This window comes from Mandrillus leucophaeus, unplaced genomic scaffold (genome assembly GCF_000951045.1).
Source record: "Mandrillus leucophaeus isolate KB7577 unplaced genomic scaffold, Mleu.le_1.0 Scaffold488, whole genome shotgun sequence".
Taxonomy (NCBI): domain Eukaryota; kingdom Metazoa; phylum Chordata; class Mammalia; order Primates; family Cercopithecidae; genus Mandrillus; species Mandrillus leucophaeus.
In genome coordinates, this window is record NW_012105231.1 from 2,004,221 (window position 1) to 2,020,212 (window position 15,992).

At 41.0% G+C, this 15,992-nt stretch overlaps 1 long non-coding RNA gene across 1 annotated transcript; it reads left to right on the top strand.

Moving 5' to 3' along the window:
* The first annotated feature begins 1,661 nt into the window (after nucleotides 1-1,661).
* Nucleotides 1,662-7,937, top strand: LOC105550475. Its single transcript, XR_001007731.1, has 4 exons — nucleotides 1,662-1,858; nucleotides 2,605-2,797; nucleotides 4,103-4,158; nucleotides 7,188-7,937. It is a non-coding gene; the product is annotated as an uncharacterized LOC105550475 (long non-coding RNA).
* Nucleotides 7,938-15,992: the final 8,055 nt, after the last annotated feature.

A 15,992-nucleotide genomic window follows, 5' to 3' on the forward strand; every position in this document is an offset into this window, starting at 1 on the left:
GAGAAGGTGATTATTGGGATAATGTTGAAAAATCCATACTAATTTACCAGGCTAGGGGGATGGGATGTGAAAGTACCAGGGAAAACTAAGCAGGCAGAGGGAATAAGTAGGACAAAGGCCCATAAACATTAAAATACTTGATATCTTGATGCTTTTTTAGATCCAGGGTTTGTAAACAAAAATTGCTTTGCCTATAGAAGCTCAAATTATAATCTTTTGTGAAAGGTCAGGAGAGGGATATATGATTAGTTTTGAGCATGAAGCCAGAAGTACTTTCAATACAGACAGAGACCCCAAACTCAGCTATGTTTTTAACAAAGAAATGACTGCACTTCTTGAGCTTGTGGGTCCTGGCACATGAAGATAAAGTTTAGGGCCTTTCTCCATCTTTTCACCCAGGGTGGGAAATCTGACAGCTTCTCTCTGGAGCCTTGTGACATGGGGGTACCCAAGAACTTGCTGGGCAGTAAGCTGACAATCAGACATGTGGAAAGTCCATCTCTTCAGGACACAAACAGACCCAACAGGCCAAAGGAGACTAGGAAAGGAACTTAGGTCTTGACCTTTGTGAAATCAGAGATGTAGATAGAAATGTGGGTTCAAATTAGAGCCTAGAAACTCACCAACTGTATGAAAAGAGTGTGAGTAAAATGTCAAACACAAAGTCAAATTTGATATAGATGATCGATCAATGCCAATTACCTTCCCTGCCATAATCTGGGAATCAAACCCAGATTCCAATTATCACTTACACTATTTACCTCCCTTTTATTGCCACTTATATTTACAGTCTTTATCTGTACAGCCAGAGCCACTCCTTCTGACTGTAGATCCATGAGACAGACAACTAAAGAATTTCAATTTCCCATCTCTGCCTCCCTCCCTCTGTCTTCCTCCTTTCCTTTATCCTTCCTCCTTCCCTCTCTCAGTTTCTTCCTTCTTTTCTTCGTCTCTCCCTCCCTCCTTCCTTCCTTCCTCCTCCTTTTAGTCTTTCTTCTTTCCTGATTTATTTCTTCCCTTCTTTCTCCTTCCCTCTATTCCAAATTAAATGAACCCTGCTGCAACTGCCTGAATACTAAGGGCTTAAACACATTCAGAACAAGTGGAAGAAATTAACATTCAAGGGATTATCTCATTTCAATCCTTGAAATAACTCCATAAATTAGATAATAATATCCTATCCACATTTTACACTTTTAGAAATATTGAGGCAAGTAATCTTGCGCAAGACGGCTCAGCCAGTCAGTGATGGAGCTGGTGTGTCTAACATTTATTTACCCTGGATTCCGCTGCCTTACAATGGGACTGTTGCTTGTGCCAGTGGCTGAGGAACATACATTCCCGGTTGCCCCATAGCAATGGCATTGGGGTCACCACCTTCAGAAATAGACTATGATGATCTGGGAGCAGTCCTGGGATTGTGAATGTTGCTGTGAACATGATGGATATGAATCACCCCAGCTTATAAGGTCTGTGACCACAGGCCCAGGGAGCTGAGAGGGTTCTCTGAGAGGGGGGCTCACCTGATGTTTCCATGTGTCTCAGTTAAAATCTGTACTGTATTATGAGATCACACAGGACTGAGATCCACAGAAGGGCACATGAATCACAGCTGCAGAACAATTCCATTTTGTTGGATACCAGTAGGCAAATTAGCTTGAAAAAAAATTATGCTTACGAAAAGGTTGGATGAGTCCATTCTGGACGGCCTGCAGTGTAGCAGGATATTTCTTGTCCTTAATTACTCTGTCCTCTGGTAGGAACAGAAAATACAGTTAATCCATTACATTCTGTCCTCAGAGCAGAAACTCCCCTTGATTATTTCAACTTTTAAAATACTCATTGTGTTTGAATGAATGTGATTGTTTGTTGTTTTTAATTTGTAAATTAATGTAATTAACAAAGAAATCCTAACTGAAGTGTGGGATTACATTTATTTGGCACCTACTCCATTAATGTCTAGCATGTAAAAAGCATTGTTAGTCGTATGCACACTGTTAATTATCTCAACATGTTTAATTGCTGTTTTCTTAAATAACTAGTAGGCCATATGTAAATGATCTTTCATGCATTAACATTTCATTTTGTGAAAAAGTAAAACACAAAGTAGGTTGCATGAAACATTAAACCAAACATGATCTCTGGGCCATTTGAGGAGTGTTAGGAAAATGGGAATCTGAGATAATGGGTCCCCCTTACCATGCCAACCTCATACCTCAGTGGCCCAGAGGGGCAAACATAGCTACACTTGGAAATATTCTAGAAATGTCAAAAGAACAGCAGATCTGCAGTGTAAATTGTGAAACATATGTTAGAATTCTATTTTTTCTGCGACTGTAAACTTTATAATTTTTTATCAAGCTAGGAAACAAAAGTAATAATATCTAGCATTTAGGGAACATTTGCTATATTCCAAGCACTGTGCAACGGCTGGATGGTTGTCTTTTTTCTTTTCATTCTATAGTGGTCCTATTGTGTAGAAAATATGATTATCATCTCCATTTGTAAATTCAGGGACAATGTAGGTAGCTTGCCCAAGACCACATTCCTAGTGTGGTGGCCATTAGGGATGCTGGTCTAGTATTTCGTATTTCCTCCTTCCAGGTGGGATTGACCAGCAGCCTCTTTTAGTGGACTTTCTTTACAAAACCCAATGACTCTACCTGTCTGTTTGCTAAGAATGTGAACTTCTCATCTCATAGGGAATGCAAGACTCACTCTCCAGCAAACCTAGAAAACTTAGATATCCTTGCTTCTCATCTAATGAGACAGATATATTCTTCTGTCCAGAAGGGAGGTTTGATGGGGGAAAACACTTCTGATTTTTTTCCTCTGTAAGTGGGGAGGCATAACGGTGAATGCAGAGGGAGGGGGAAGAGGTGTATGTTTCTGTGTGTGTGTGTAGAGAAAAAAAAAGTGAGGATGTGTGAGAAAGAAAGACACAGAGAGAGAGATGCATAGAAGACATGAGAAGAGGCCTGTATTAATACATGCCTAGATATGGGTGAGAGATGCTTTCCTTTTTCTTCAGTAGTCCTGGGGAAGAGTCCGGAAGTCACTCAGTGCAACAAATGTTGATATTTACAGCAGCAATATTCAAGCAAATATTTCCACCCTGAAAAGATCACCTCATTGAGTGGTTACCAATGAGTCTAGGTGGGGCAGAAACTTTGAACCAAGGGAGGGACAGAGTAATATTCTGTGAGAATATTAGAGATGGGAAACTTCTCCATTCTGCTAGAAGGACCTAGCACCATAGTAACTTTAGTAGGTTGGAAACAGGTAAAGTGGCATGCATAGTGATGAAAGCTCCAGCAGAGAGCAGATACATGATGGTGTCGAGGCAGAAGGAAAAAGGTCTGTGCCTGTGTGTGTGTTTGTGTGTACGTGTGTGTGTGTGTGTGGTAATACAATGGAAGGAGCCATGAATTAAGAATATAATACTTTGCTATAAACATCGGACCACTAAACGTGGTCTAATCATTTAAAATTTTATATCAACTTAGAAATTTGTTCAACCTGAAAGGGCTGAAAAACATAGAAATTGAGGGAGTGAAACATAAGGTCGGGGCATACGGATAAGTGGGGTGTGATTTATTGGGGCCAATGCACATGGCAAATCAAGGTGAGAAAATGATTTAGCCATGGGCAGCACACGCCACTGCCAAAGACATGGTTCAGCACACAAGTTCCCCGAAATGTCACGAATGACAGTAGTTGTACATTCTTGAAGGGAAAAGACTACACCAATTCAGTTCCTGGAGATTTCCTTTTTTCTTTTCTAGTTTCCCCTAATTATTGACATATTTGGTCACATTTCCGTTATTTTCTTGAGATACACACAAATCATTGGTTGTTCATGGGTTCAAATGCATATCTCCAGAGAAGAAAGAAGGACAGAGAATATACTTGAGTCTGAAGGACCTCATTCTCTCTAGAGAGATTACACTCATAAGTCCAATGTAAATCGACTTGCATGACATGCAAATACAGGCTTCATGAGTCCAGGAAAGACTCCAGCAGGTTCTAGGCTCTAGTCCTGCCCTGTTTGAAATAATGAAGAGTATTGTTTGTGAATAGTTTGTTCTTCTCAAAATTCCAGGTGTGACATGGATTCCATGCCACTGGGCAACTGTTCAACTGTCCTGAAGAAATGGTGTAGTATCACAAGTATCACAGGCGCTGCTGGGTCACTGAGTGCTTGTTTTGCATTGGGTGAGACTGTTTCAAAGCCATGATGTTTCACAAGTCTCTGATTCTTTTTTTTTTTTTTTTGAGATGGAGTCTCGCTCTGTCGCCCAGGCTGGAGTGCAGTGGCGCGATCTCAGCTCATAGCAGGCTCACAGCAAGCTCCGCCTCCCGGGTTCACGCCATTCTCCTGCCTCAGCCTCCCGAGTGGCTGGGACTACAGGCGCCCGCCACCCTGCCCGGCTAATTTTTTGTATTTTTGGTAAAGACGGGGTTTCACCGTGGTCTCTATCTCCTGACCTCGTGATCCGCCCGCCTTGGCCTCCCAAAGTGCTGGGATTACAGGCGTGAGCCACTGTGCCCACAAGTCTCTGATTCTATATGTGCCATTTACTTTGCTTTGGAGTGAAATTACTTCCTTATGCTTAGCACCACCATTGCCTGATTCCTGTCTGCCTGAAATGATTATCTCCATCTTCAACTTGCAGGTGAAGAAACTGAGCCATAGGGCCATGGCACTGTTAGGTGCTCTGGAAAGCAGTGGCTAAGATGGAGTTAGAAATAGAAACGCTTATTGTGGAGTAATTCCTGGGGTGCGGTGGTGCATACTTGTAGTCCCAGCACTTTGGGAGGCTGGGACTGGGGGTTTGCTTGGGGCTGGGGGTTTGCTTGATCCCGGGAGTTTGAGAACAGCCTGGGCAACATTGGGAGACCCTATCTCTACAAAATATATAAAAATTTAGCTGGTTGTGATAGTGCACACCTGTAGTCCCAGCTACTTGGGAGGCTGAGAAGAAGGATCTCTTGAGCCTGGGAGGTCAAGGCTGCAGTGAGCCATGATCATGCCACTGTACTCCAGCCTGGGTGACAGAACATCAGGGGCCATCAGACCACCGTGCAGACTTGACAAGGTCTCTGCACAGTCCAAGAAGAAACAAAGCAAAGACTGCCCACTAGAGGAGTCCCCCTTTTGAAGGAAATGCCTGGACTCTTGTTTCACTACCATGCTTAGTCATTGGAAAGGCTGCCCTAAGAGCAGCATGACTTCAGCTTATAAGGGTGGACGAACCCTATGCCTAATAGCTAGAGGCCGTCAGCTATCTGCACTCTTCTCAACTGAGCAGCAAGTCCGTTCTTGAAAGGGAACTTGAGTGACCTATCTCTATGTCTGCCACAGGTGGTAAACTTTTCCACTGTCATGAATAGTAGCAAGTGCAGGAACAGGATTTGAACCCAGGTGGTATGATTCCAGCTCCAGCGTTCTTATCCACTGCTTACTGCAGTTGTGTCTAGCATGGAGTTGCCAGAGAGAAATTACAGGTACATCCACCTCCTTTTTCTACAGAGCTCTCTGTGGCCCACCCACTTCCTGAACAGGACTTACTACTGTCTGGGTGACCAGGACCGCTCTGCTGGTGTCTGCTGCTGTAAAGCCCTGGTGTGGCGCTGTCACCACTTACCCTTGTACCAGCACAGGATGGGCCCTGTGCTCCCTCTAAAAGTAGCCTGTTTGCTGGCAGCTCTCCTCCCTTCCCTTCTGGGTCCTGATAGCCCCGTTTTTCAGTCTAGATTTTTCCAGGTAAAAAACAGGATAAACAACTTTATCCTAGTTTTTATGAATATCCCAACCCATAGCCCTTCTGTCTTCACTTTGCCCTATGATAGAAGCAATCTTGTTGGGGTTGCTGATCTGCTTGTTCATCCTACCTCCTCTTTCAATAAATTCAAGGGATATTGTCTATAGGACTGGTCTGAGGAAAACACCTGTGCCTAGAGCATCACATCAAATGTCAACCCTTCTAGGGGCCCCGGGGCCCCACACATTCCCTGTTGGGGTGGAAGGTTTACATCAGAGTCTTACCAACCATGAGTTTTAACTCCATAGTGACAGGGGCCATGGCCTTTCCCCAAAATGCCTATTAAACCCTTTCACAAATAGAATCCTCAGTGGCTCAACATATCAGAGTCTTACATAGTTCAACATATCAGAGTCTCTTCTTGGATAGACGTACAGAATAGCAATTGCCCTGCAACCATGGCTACATTATAAATGAGCTTTCCAAAGGGGCATCAAACAGAGGAAGAGGGATGGAGAGAAATTTTGAGGAGATTTGCTTTGTCCCCTACCTTGATTGCATATTGAATCTTTCCTGGGTGAGGATGAGATTCTACTCAGCTGTTCTCCTAAGGAGTCAGCTGTCAGTGTATTAATGTGATCCTTGTTGCAGCCCCAAGTGAATAATGATAACCTGGCAGACACGCAATTATGCACTGACAATTTTAGAGCTGTCTCTGCCAGCCCCATCCTCCCCAGCAACTCACAGCTTTCAAGCCTCAGCCCCACATGATTTCTAAATCAATCATAGCCCAGGCAGGGGACAGCCAGCCCACAGGTTTGTGAATCTTGCTTCTGTAAGGTCAGTGTGGACATGATGAGGTTGAACCTTGGATAGTCTGTCCCTTTCCCCAAATGGCCCCAAGGTATCACTGAGGCTGTTTGCAACATGATACTGTTTTTCCCAAATGTTTTGACATTGAGGCTACATCTGCAGCAATAACCCAATGGAAAATGTAGCTAAAGAGATGATAACATGCCACCTGGGAAATGAAACAGCATCAAAAATCTAATTTCCATGAACAAATTTCCGCAGCTCTCATTGATGGGACAATCATACTCACCTAAATCTTTAACTGAGCATTTACAAACTATGATTCCATTAGATTTTAAACCAGACTATTCTTGCAAATTTGTTTTTATAGAAAAACTAATAAGAACAACCTAATATTGTGTCTAGTGTGAGAATTTTTTTAAAAGATAATTTTAAGCTACAGAACTAACATAAACTATACCTCTATTTTTCCTGGTGAATATTATGAAACAAAAAGATTTTAATACCCTGGTAGACATTAGGATAAAACCCAAACTTAATATTTGGGTTGCGTGCCAATTTAAATTTAATCCTCTAGTTATATTTAATTATTCCGTTCCTTTTATTCAGGGGTGTTGTCTCCATGTTTTCTGTGAAGGACACTCTCTCAGCCTAATGCCTCCTCAGTGACCTCTAACTTTGATCTCTGAACTGGGTCCTCCCAGGACCCAGAGGGAAGATCAATCACTCAGGATGTTCCAGGCCACCAGGTCAAGTGGCAGAAGTTCATCCTCTGGGATTCTTTGTCTTCAGGACCTCTGTAACATCGATTGTCAGCTTGACAAGCCAGCCAAGTCTTTGTGTACAATCCATAGACAGAACTGGGAAGAGCAAACCATGAGAGGCCAGCACTAAACCCTCAGGGTAGCTAAAGAGGAAGCATGGTAATACGTCATTCTGCAACAGAAAAAACAAATAATCTGCTCTGCATGTATCCAGCATCATGTGAACATGAACCAGATGAGTAACATCTGGGCCTCTGTTTGCCCATCTGTAAAAGGGCTGGTTGCCCCTTCTTGCAATGGACAAGGCTGCATCCGCAGAGTTCTAGTCTTGTGTCTTGTGTCCTTGCCACATCCTCCTCTGGGAGCACACAGCAAAAGCTCAGTTATTGTTAGCCCCCTTCTCTCAACCTCCCCAGTCATTGCACACTCATAGAGAAAGGACAATCCGATCTTTATGTGACCATGATAAAATTTGATGAGAGATCAGCAAAACATAAAGGAAGGTTCTTAAATGACATATTTATCCCAACATTGTTCTGGGAAGAAAAGTATCCATTGTAAAAACTAAACATGTCCAATTAAATGATAAATGCAGGAAGGTCACAGTGGAACATAGGTACTATGCCAAAGATTCTCAGAATATCACAGCCCTGTCAGGCCACTTCAGAAAAGGGGATTCCCAGTATGAGTTCACAATACTTTGACATCTGAAGAGGTCAGTTAGCCTGAGGCAAAGGAACCGCAATGTCCCAGCCTAAATGTTCTGCTTCTCACTCTCACAGGAAGAAGGAAAACTGGAAAATGGGAATCAGCAGATGCAGAGAGTGGAGATTTTCCTAAGTATTCTGGGGATACTAGTAGGAGTTAGAGGAGAGACAGTGTATGTTTTGTAGCCAAATAGAAGTTTGGGACACGCTGGATTAAGAACTTTGCTAGACTTTTGGTATATGACATATCATTTATTCCTTATCCCAACACTTCAAATTTTAGGTCAACATATCTCTCTTTCTCTGTAGTGGGAGATGAATTCAATGACTTACTCAAGGTCACACAGTTAGTTATGTCAGAACTTTTATTTTATCTCAAGTCAATTTTATTCCCATACTGGCAGTTTTCTGTATGACTGTGTTCATTACACAAGAAAGGAGGAGGAAGTTCTTTGGAAGGATATTTTGAGATTTAAAAATAAAGCTTTCCAGTAAAGACTATGGTCATCAGAATAAAACCTGCACATTTATGGGCAGTATGCAGTTGATGATGTTCCCCACCTTCAAGTCTATGCAAGATCAACATCCTAAGGACAGGCATAAAACGCATTCTCTTTCACTACCTAGTACAGAGCCAGAGCATTTGATAAGAACCGTTGTCTTTGTTGAACAGGGAGGTATCATTAGACTAAAGAAATGTCATTGGAAATTCTTTCCGATGTGTCCAGTCCCAGTCAAGGCCCTTTCCTAGCTGGGTACAAGGATTAGTCAGGTGGCAGAGATACCCCTTTCTGAAGCCAGAAGAAGCAACTCCAACAAGGTCTAGGGCCTTTGCATCTGGAAGTGGGGGACCCAGGCTGATTTTTTGAAACAGGAAAAGTTGTGTCCTGTCTTCCCTCTTCCTGGGAAACCTGCCCAACTTTCCAGCCAAGTTTCTGACTCTCACAATCTGTACTGCATCTCAAGTGTGCATCCCTAGACACAAACCTAGCTCTGCACATCTGCACTCTTAAATGTTAAAATCATACCTTGCTCCCTTAGAATTACACCCCTCACACCATCTCTACAGAAAATGGTATGTGCCAAGAAATGGACTTAAGATTTTTCATAACCATCAGTTTTCTTTTGTTGTGAGTTCGGTCTTTCTGGACTTGAAGGCCTGAAAGTTCTCACTCCTGTTTCTGGCTTTGTGTTTCTCCTTTTCCACGGTTTGTGTAGCTGTTTTGCAACCCTCTCCTGAATGCAGCTGCTTTTGGAGATTCTGAAACCACAAATAATCACTATCTTTTCTCTAGACATGATACCTCAGAACTAATACAGTTGAAAACTCTCAAAATAAATTATAATATTGAGACAGGACTTCTTTGAAAACAGTTTGTTTGAGCCATGTTCCTATAAATGTATGTCTGTATGTAATCCATGTGTCCTGAAGCCTCTGGAAGACAATAACCTGCCACTCAGGAAAGATGCCAGAATGCAGAGGATTTCTGCAAATGCTTCCCTTCAGAGAGGGGCTAAAGGCCCTAGGCTCTCAGGGATGAGAGAAGGAGGGAAGCAGGTCTTCTGGGAAGTACCATTCCTGAGAGGTGGCTTGGCTGTAGGTCACAGAGGCCCCAGGGTCCTGTCTCTGAGTGGCTAGAGGGAGCAGCTCCTTGTCTCAGCCTTTGCACAGAAGAGGGGTATAAATGATGGTAGCATTGGTTGGCAGGGGTCAAAGTCATCCTACAACTGCCTGTTATTTGAAAATTAAGTGCTATTTTCTAATATGGAGAAATTATGGGTTGATAATGTGATCCTGATGGAAACAAAATACAGTGGTTGATCCCTTCTGTCATTCAAACCCTAGTGTCAGCAGGGAATCCCCATGCTGAGGGTTAAATTATCATGGTTTGAAAGTGGAGACTTTAAAGCATAAATATCAAGTATTTGTGTTCTACTTTATGGAAATTCTTGACCATTTAGCTGTTTGGTAATTGCTGTGCACAGCTGAGTAAATATACAGTGAGTTTCAAATCATTCAATATTAAGAAAATGGAACTTTCTTTCTTTCTCTCTCTCTCTCCATATATATATATATATATATGCATATATATATGTGTGTGTGTGTATGTATGTATATGTGTGTCTTTGAGTGTGTGTGTGTGTGTGTGTGTGTGTATGTATGTAACTTTGACAATAAGATTTTCTATTCTTTTGAGCTATAACTGGAGTTCAGCTAGAATGTTGTGAAATGTCAGAACTGCCAAATATTCTATTTAATTTCAAATTCATAAATGTTGGCCAAAGTGATGTGAAAGAGGAAACCCAATCTCTCTAAGCACCAGTTTACTGCCCCCATGCCCTGGCCCTTTCTTCCCTGAGAAGGTTAGGCTTCTCTGTAAATAAATACTGCCATTTCCTTCCTTAATCCTTTCTACCAGTCATCTCCAGGGCAGGGATGTGGTTTGGCAGGGAATATCGGGGAGAGTGACCCAGGACACACTGAACCAGTTGCCTTGCCAGTCTGTGCCTCAAGACCTTTGCAGAGGCCATGCCTTCTTGTCAGAGGCATGTGAACCAGAACAACTCCTTCTTGAATAGGAGCTGGGTAAAATGAGGCTGAAACCTACTGCGCTGGATTCCCAGACAGTTAAGGCATTCTAAGACACAGGATGAGATGGGAGGTTGGCACAAGATACAGGTCATAAAGACCTTGATGATAAAACGGGTTGCAGTAAACAAGTCAGCTAAATCCTACCAAAACCAAAATGGCCACGAGAGTGACCTCTGGTCATCCTCACTACTACAATCCCATCAGCACCATGGCAGTTTACAAATGCCATGGCAACGTCGGGAAGTCACCCTATATGGTCTAAAAACAGGAGGCATGAATAATCTACCCCTTGTTTAGCATATCCTCAAGAAATAACCATAAAAATGGGCAACCAGCAGCACTTAGGGCTGCTTTGTCTATGGAGTAGCCATTCTTTTATTCTTTTACTGTCTTAATAAACTTGCTTTCACTTTGCACTGCGGATTCGCCCTGAATTCTTTCTTGTGCAAGATCCAAGAACACTCTCTTGGGATCTGGATGGGGACCCCTTTCCTGTAGCAGAAACCCTGACCCAATGGCTACCTTTGGGTAAGTGTTGAGGTCCTCTAACATCTTTCTTGCAAACCATAAAAGGGACAATACTGAGGAGACCTCCCGACCCAAAGGAAATAGAGTGCAGCACTGATTGCATGACTTTGGGTAAGCGGCGGGGTACCTGGGTAAAGAATGGGATTGAGTTAGAGACCCAACTTAGGGGGGTTAGAGTCTCTCCTAAGACAGAGTGGGTTAGAGGCCCCTCTTAATAAAAGGCAAGGACACTTGACTGACTTTGGGTTGGAGGCCCAATTTAGGACAGTTAAGAGCCCCTTCTTAGATTTAGGGGGTTAGAGGCCTCTCTCAGTAAAGTCCCGCTGGACTAAGCACAGGTTTGACACTATGGGATGTTAACTGCTATTCTCTTTGGATTCATCTGCCTTGTACTCTTTGTTGGTGACTGTGGGTGACAGGTTTAGGCATGTACAGGATGGTGGGACATGGGGAGATTTTTCCTCCCAAAAAGGGGAAACTTGAGAGCTAATAGGATTGCTGGAAAAGATCCATTTGTTACCAAGAAGCAGCCGCCTGAACTTTTCAGTGTCACTTCAATGGGAGTGTCTTTCTCTGACTTCCCTAATCATTTTGCCTTCCCTACCCTGCCACAGGCAATGCTTTTTTGTCTCTCCTTTCCCTTTCTTATCTTTTCTATTACCTCAGGGTGACCATCTTGCCCAGAGACCACGTGTCGACACTCCAAGTCAGAGGTTAGATTAAAGATGACAGGGCCCATCTGGGGGCAAATTTAAGCCTTGCCAGTTTGATATTGGGTGCTAAGCAAAGTGACTAATGTCTATGTTTTATCACATGTATTTTACTCTGGCCAGAATGAAACAACAATAACAATTTTCCTTTTTGATATGGCTTGGTCCCCAGGGCGATGGTGCTGCAAGTCAGATCACTAGGGCTACTCAGGGAAAGGGAACCCGGAAGCCAGGGATGCCAGCCAAAGTGTAACAATTTCTTACCAGTCAGATTTCTGGCTTCTCTCTCTCTCTGTGTAAACAGTTGAATGAATGGGAAAAAACCAGCAAACAAACAAACAAAAACAGTGTTTATTTCCTCTGTAAAGTTTTGATTAATGTGAAGAAGTATTCTAAGTCTATCTTAAGTTAGCTGGTGTATTTTGTGCTATTAATTTGTTTTTCTGTGTCAAGGGGTACTTTAGGAAAAAACATGGGCTTAGAACACCTGTAAGCCTGATTTTCAAGATGACCCAGCAAGCTGGTCAGCAGCAAACTTGGCTGCAGGTCCCTGAAACAAGCAAGAAAACTAGATGAACTTTCCACCTTGTTTGATGTCCTTGGGAGCTTGACCTTATAACCACGTGGCAGTACTTTTGGTCTCTGCCTTCCAGGGAACAGGAATTTTAGGGTTCATGTCATAGTTAGCTCTAAAGATCATATTAAATAGTTAAAAGCCTTTGCAAGCTCAAAATTAACTACTCTGAACTTCTTCTGGGGGAAAAAAAAACAGAGGCTGCCCTGTGATATAGCTCAGTAGCTAACATTTTGTGCTTTTGTAGTGGCAGTCTGGATTCTATTCCCCACCTAGGAAGTAAGTCATTTCTGGTTTAATATCTGCGTGACCTTGTCTATTCTTTTCTCCGTGGACTGTCTTAAATTTTCCTTTCTCTATGCACCTAGGAGGTCACCTTTGGTAAAGTTCAGAAGCTAGAAATGTTGGCTGCTTGGCATGGCTAAAGTTGGGTAATAAGAGATCTCCTAGGATTTGCTTTTTAAAGAGCACTATGGTTAGAAGTTAGCTTAAAAAGTGGATAAACAAGCTATAGATATATTTAAAAGTCCTTTATGCTTTTCTCTTCTTGGAACATGTTTTTCTGGAGAAAGGTTTTTTCTTCTCAGTTGACTGAATTATTCCTTTTTTTTTTTTTTGTCTTGCCACTCAGTGCACACATGAGAGGCCTTAAGATAACTTCTGGTAGCGTGGGACTCCTTGGGAAAAACAGAGGAGGTGCAATAGACCACGTCTTGGGAAAAAAAGAAAAACAAATCTCTGTTTTCCTCATAAAACACCAGGAATTAAAGGCAGACAGATACCTTTCAAAATCAAAGGCTCTGTTCTGTTTTGCATTGTGTTATCTGATGGTTTTGAGTTTTGGGGGTATCAGAAATTACTTTACAGTATGAGAGAGCTTTGGGGTGTAATAAGTAGGTAGGAAATATACTTTAAGGGATGACTAATAGTAGTTAGGGAGGGGTACTTGACTCTTCGCACACTTGGATCAGAGAAGCATGCTCTTGGCCACCTGAAAGATAAGGGAACATCCTTACCCCTCACTAGGAGATGAGACTTACATGAGGGATGGCCTGATTACAAAATGGACTGATTGGCTTTGGGTTGCCTTGCAGTGAATTGCACAGCTGGTAAAAGCACTGCACTGTCTTCTCCCGAAGTATTTCCCTCCTTTTGGAGATCCAGGATCTAGTATAAATGGGGATCTGTCTTTACCTTCAGCTGTTTATTTCATCCTAGAAACACATGCTGTCCTGGCCCTGTGCCTCCGAGTGCTCCACCCTGAAGCCAGTAATCCAATTAAGAAACTGACAAATGAAAAATCTTACAAGTGCTGAATCTTCTCCCTGTCTGTGTATTTATACGTTTTGAATGTTTATATACAAAAGAGCTTTAATTAATTGGCTTAGAAAAATAAGTGCTCAAATCAAATATTTTGCCAGATAAATAGAAACTTTAATGGCTTTTTGTTCACATGACTTTAGTACTCTTTTGGAAATAAAGACAGTTTTAAAGATCACTGGCAAAATAAAATGTTTTGAAAATGTAAACATCTAGTCTAAATTAAGGTCAGACATCAAATTTTCTAAATGCCTTAAGGTCAAACTGTTTCTTTGACTTTTGAAAATTGTTCAATTTACCTACTTTGGAGACACTGGATTCTAGATAAGGCCTGGGGACATGTGGAGTTAACCACGCCCCCTAGCTATGCTGGAGTCAGCCATTATCTGCACTTCTGCCTGGTGTTTCCTAGGCTAGGCTCCACACCTAGTACACAATTAAAATTGTTTACTAACCAGGGTTTTTACCAAAAGTAAAAGTCACTAAAAGTTAACATTGTAACATGTAATTAAGACTATTAAAACAACAGTTTTACATGTAGGCTGCATATGGAAAGTAGAAGGTACTTTGGTAAAAGAGTATAAGAAAGCATGGGAAGGTGGATTTTTTTTTTTTTTTTTTTTTGCTTAAAGGGTTAAATAATTTTTTTAAGTATGAAAGAATCTAAAGGTTTAAACAAGTTGTGGAAGATTTATAAAAATTAATTGTAAGAGATTTTGTGCGTGAACATATTGGCTAAAGTTGAAAGGGTATTATTCAGTTTTTCTATAAATTAAACATTGGAATTCAAGCACAACAGGTTTTCCTTAGAACACTGATCTGCTCTTTCACAAAAAAATGTAAAGGGCTATAAAAGGTTTATGAGAATCTTATCTTATGGTTAAACATTAAAATTGGGTAAATATGTCTATAAGCTTTTATTAAAAATTGGGTTTGACATTAATAGTACATTAATGTAAAGGTGAAACGACTTATTTGGCATAAAAATCATACAGGAAGCATTATCAAATGTGAAATGCTGTTTTGCTTTCTTTGAACTATATTTGCATAATTGTGTCATTGGTATATGATCTAAAGTTATGGGAAACTCCTATAATTCTTACATGACTTTGTGTATTTTATTAATAATTATAATTGTTATGTAAAATTTTGTGTACTGCAGAAGTAACCAAATTTCCTTATCAATTGTGGCTTTAATAGTGGCTGTCCTAAAACTTTTTATTACCCACAGACAATTGTTTTGTTTTAATTCTCTTTAGAGGGTGGTTTATAATCAACTGTAGAACTCTAATAGGTGTTCTTAAATGCAGGTTTTTCTGATAACTTTGAAAATTGTAACATTAAAATAGAGAAAACAACTTTCAAAACTCTCATGAAGAGCTGGAATGTTCATAAATATCAAATAGAACAGGACTTAACTGAATTAGCTGAACCAAAAGAAAACTGAAGTAATCTTTTTAGCTTTTCTTAAAATATTGCTGATTCTTTGTTTTGTTTTTCAGAGTCAAGGAAACTTTTATTTTGAGCTATTTACAGCTTGTAGCAATTGAGTAAAGTATACTGCTGTGAACAAAATTTGGAACATATTTGTTTCTCTCTACCTGATTTCTCCAGGTTTTGGAAGCTAGTTGTGAGTATTCTTAACTTATGGCAATATAGTTATTTGCATAAGTGCAATAAGAATCTGTTTTCTTTTTTAACAGGACACAATTGGAGAAATTGGTTATTTTACCAAGGCTCTGACAGCAATCCTGCATTTTTCTTTAAGGAATTAAACTTAACTTTTAAAGCCAATAAAAATCACTTGGGGAACTGGCCTCCTACCTTGTCTACACAGTCCCTGTAAAGGGTTTCTGACCTGGGGTAAGTAACGAATGTCACTGTCTATCAGGTCCAGGAACCCCAAGTTATCTTGGGACCTCAAGAAGAAAGAAATTTACCCAACTCATAGGTGTTCGAGGGTACAAAACCTTGGCTGGGCTCAGCTTTAAAAAAAAGTCTTATTTGAAATTCCTTCTATGGAACAGAGTTCCATTAAAAGCCAATTTAAAAAGAACCTATGTAAAAAAAAAGAAGTATTCTTGCTGCACTTTATACAAATAATCAGGCCAAGTATAATAAAGCAAATCAGTCTTACCATAAATGGGAAACTGGAGAGAGAGAAATATTATGTTTCAAAAATGATGGTATACTTGTTATTACATTTAGTTTCATCAGT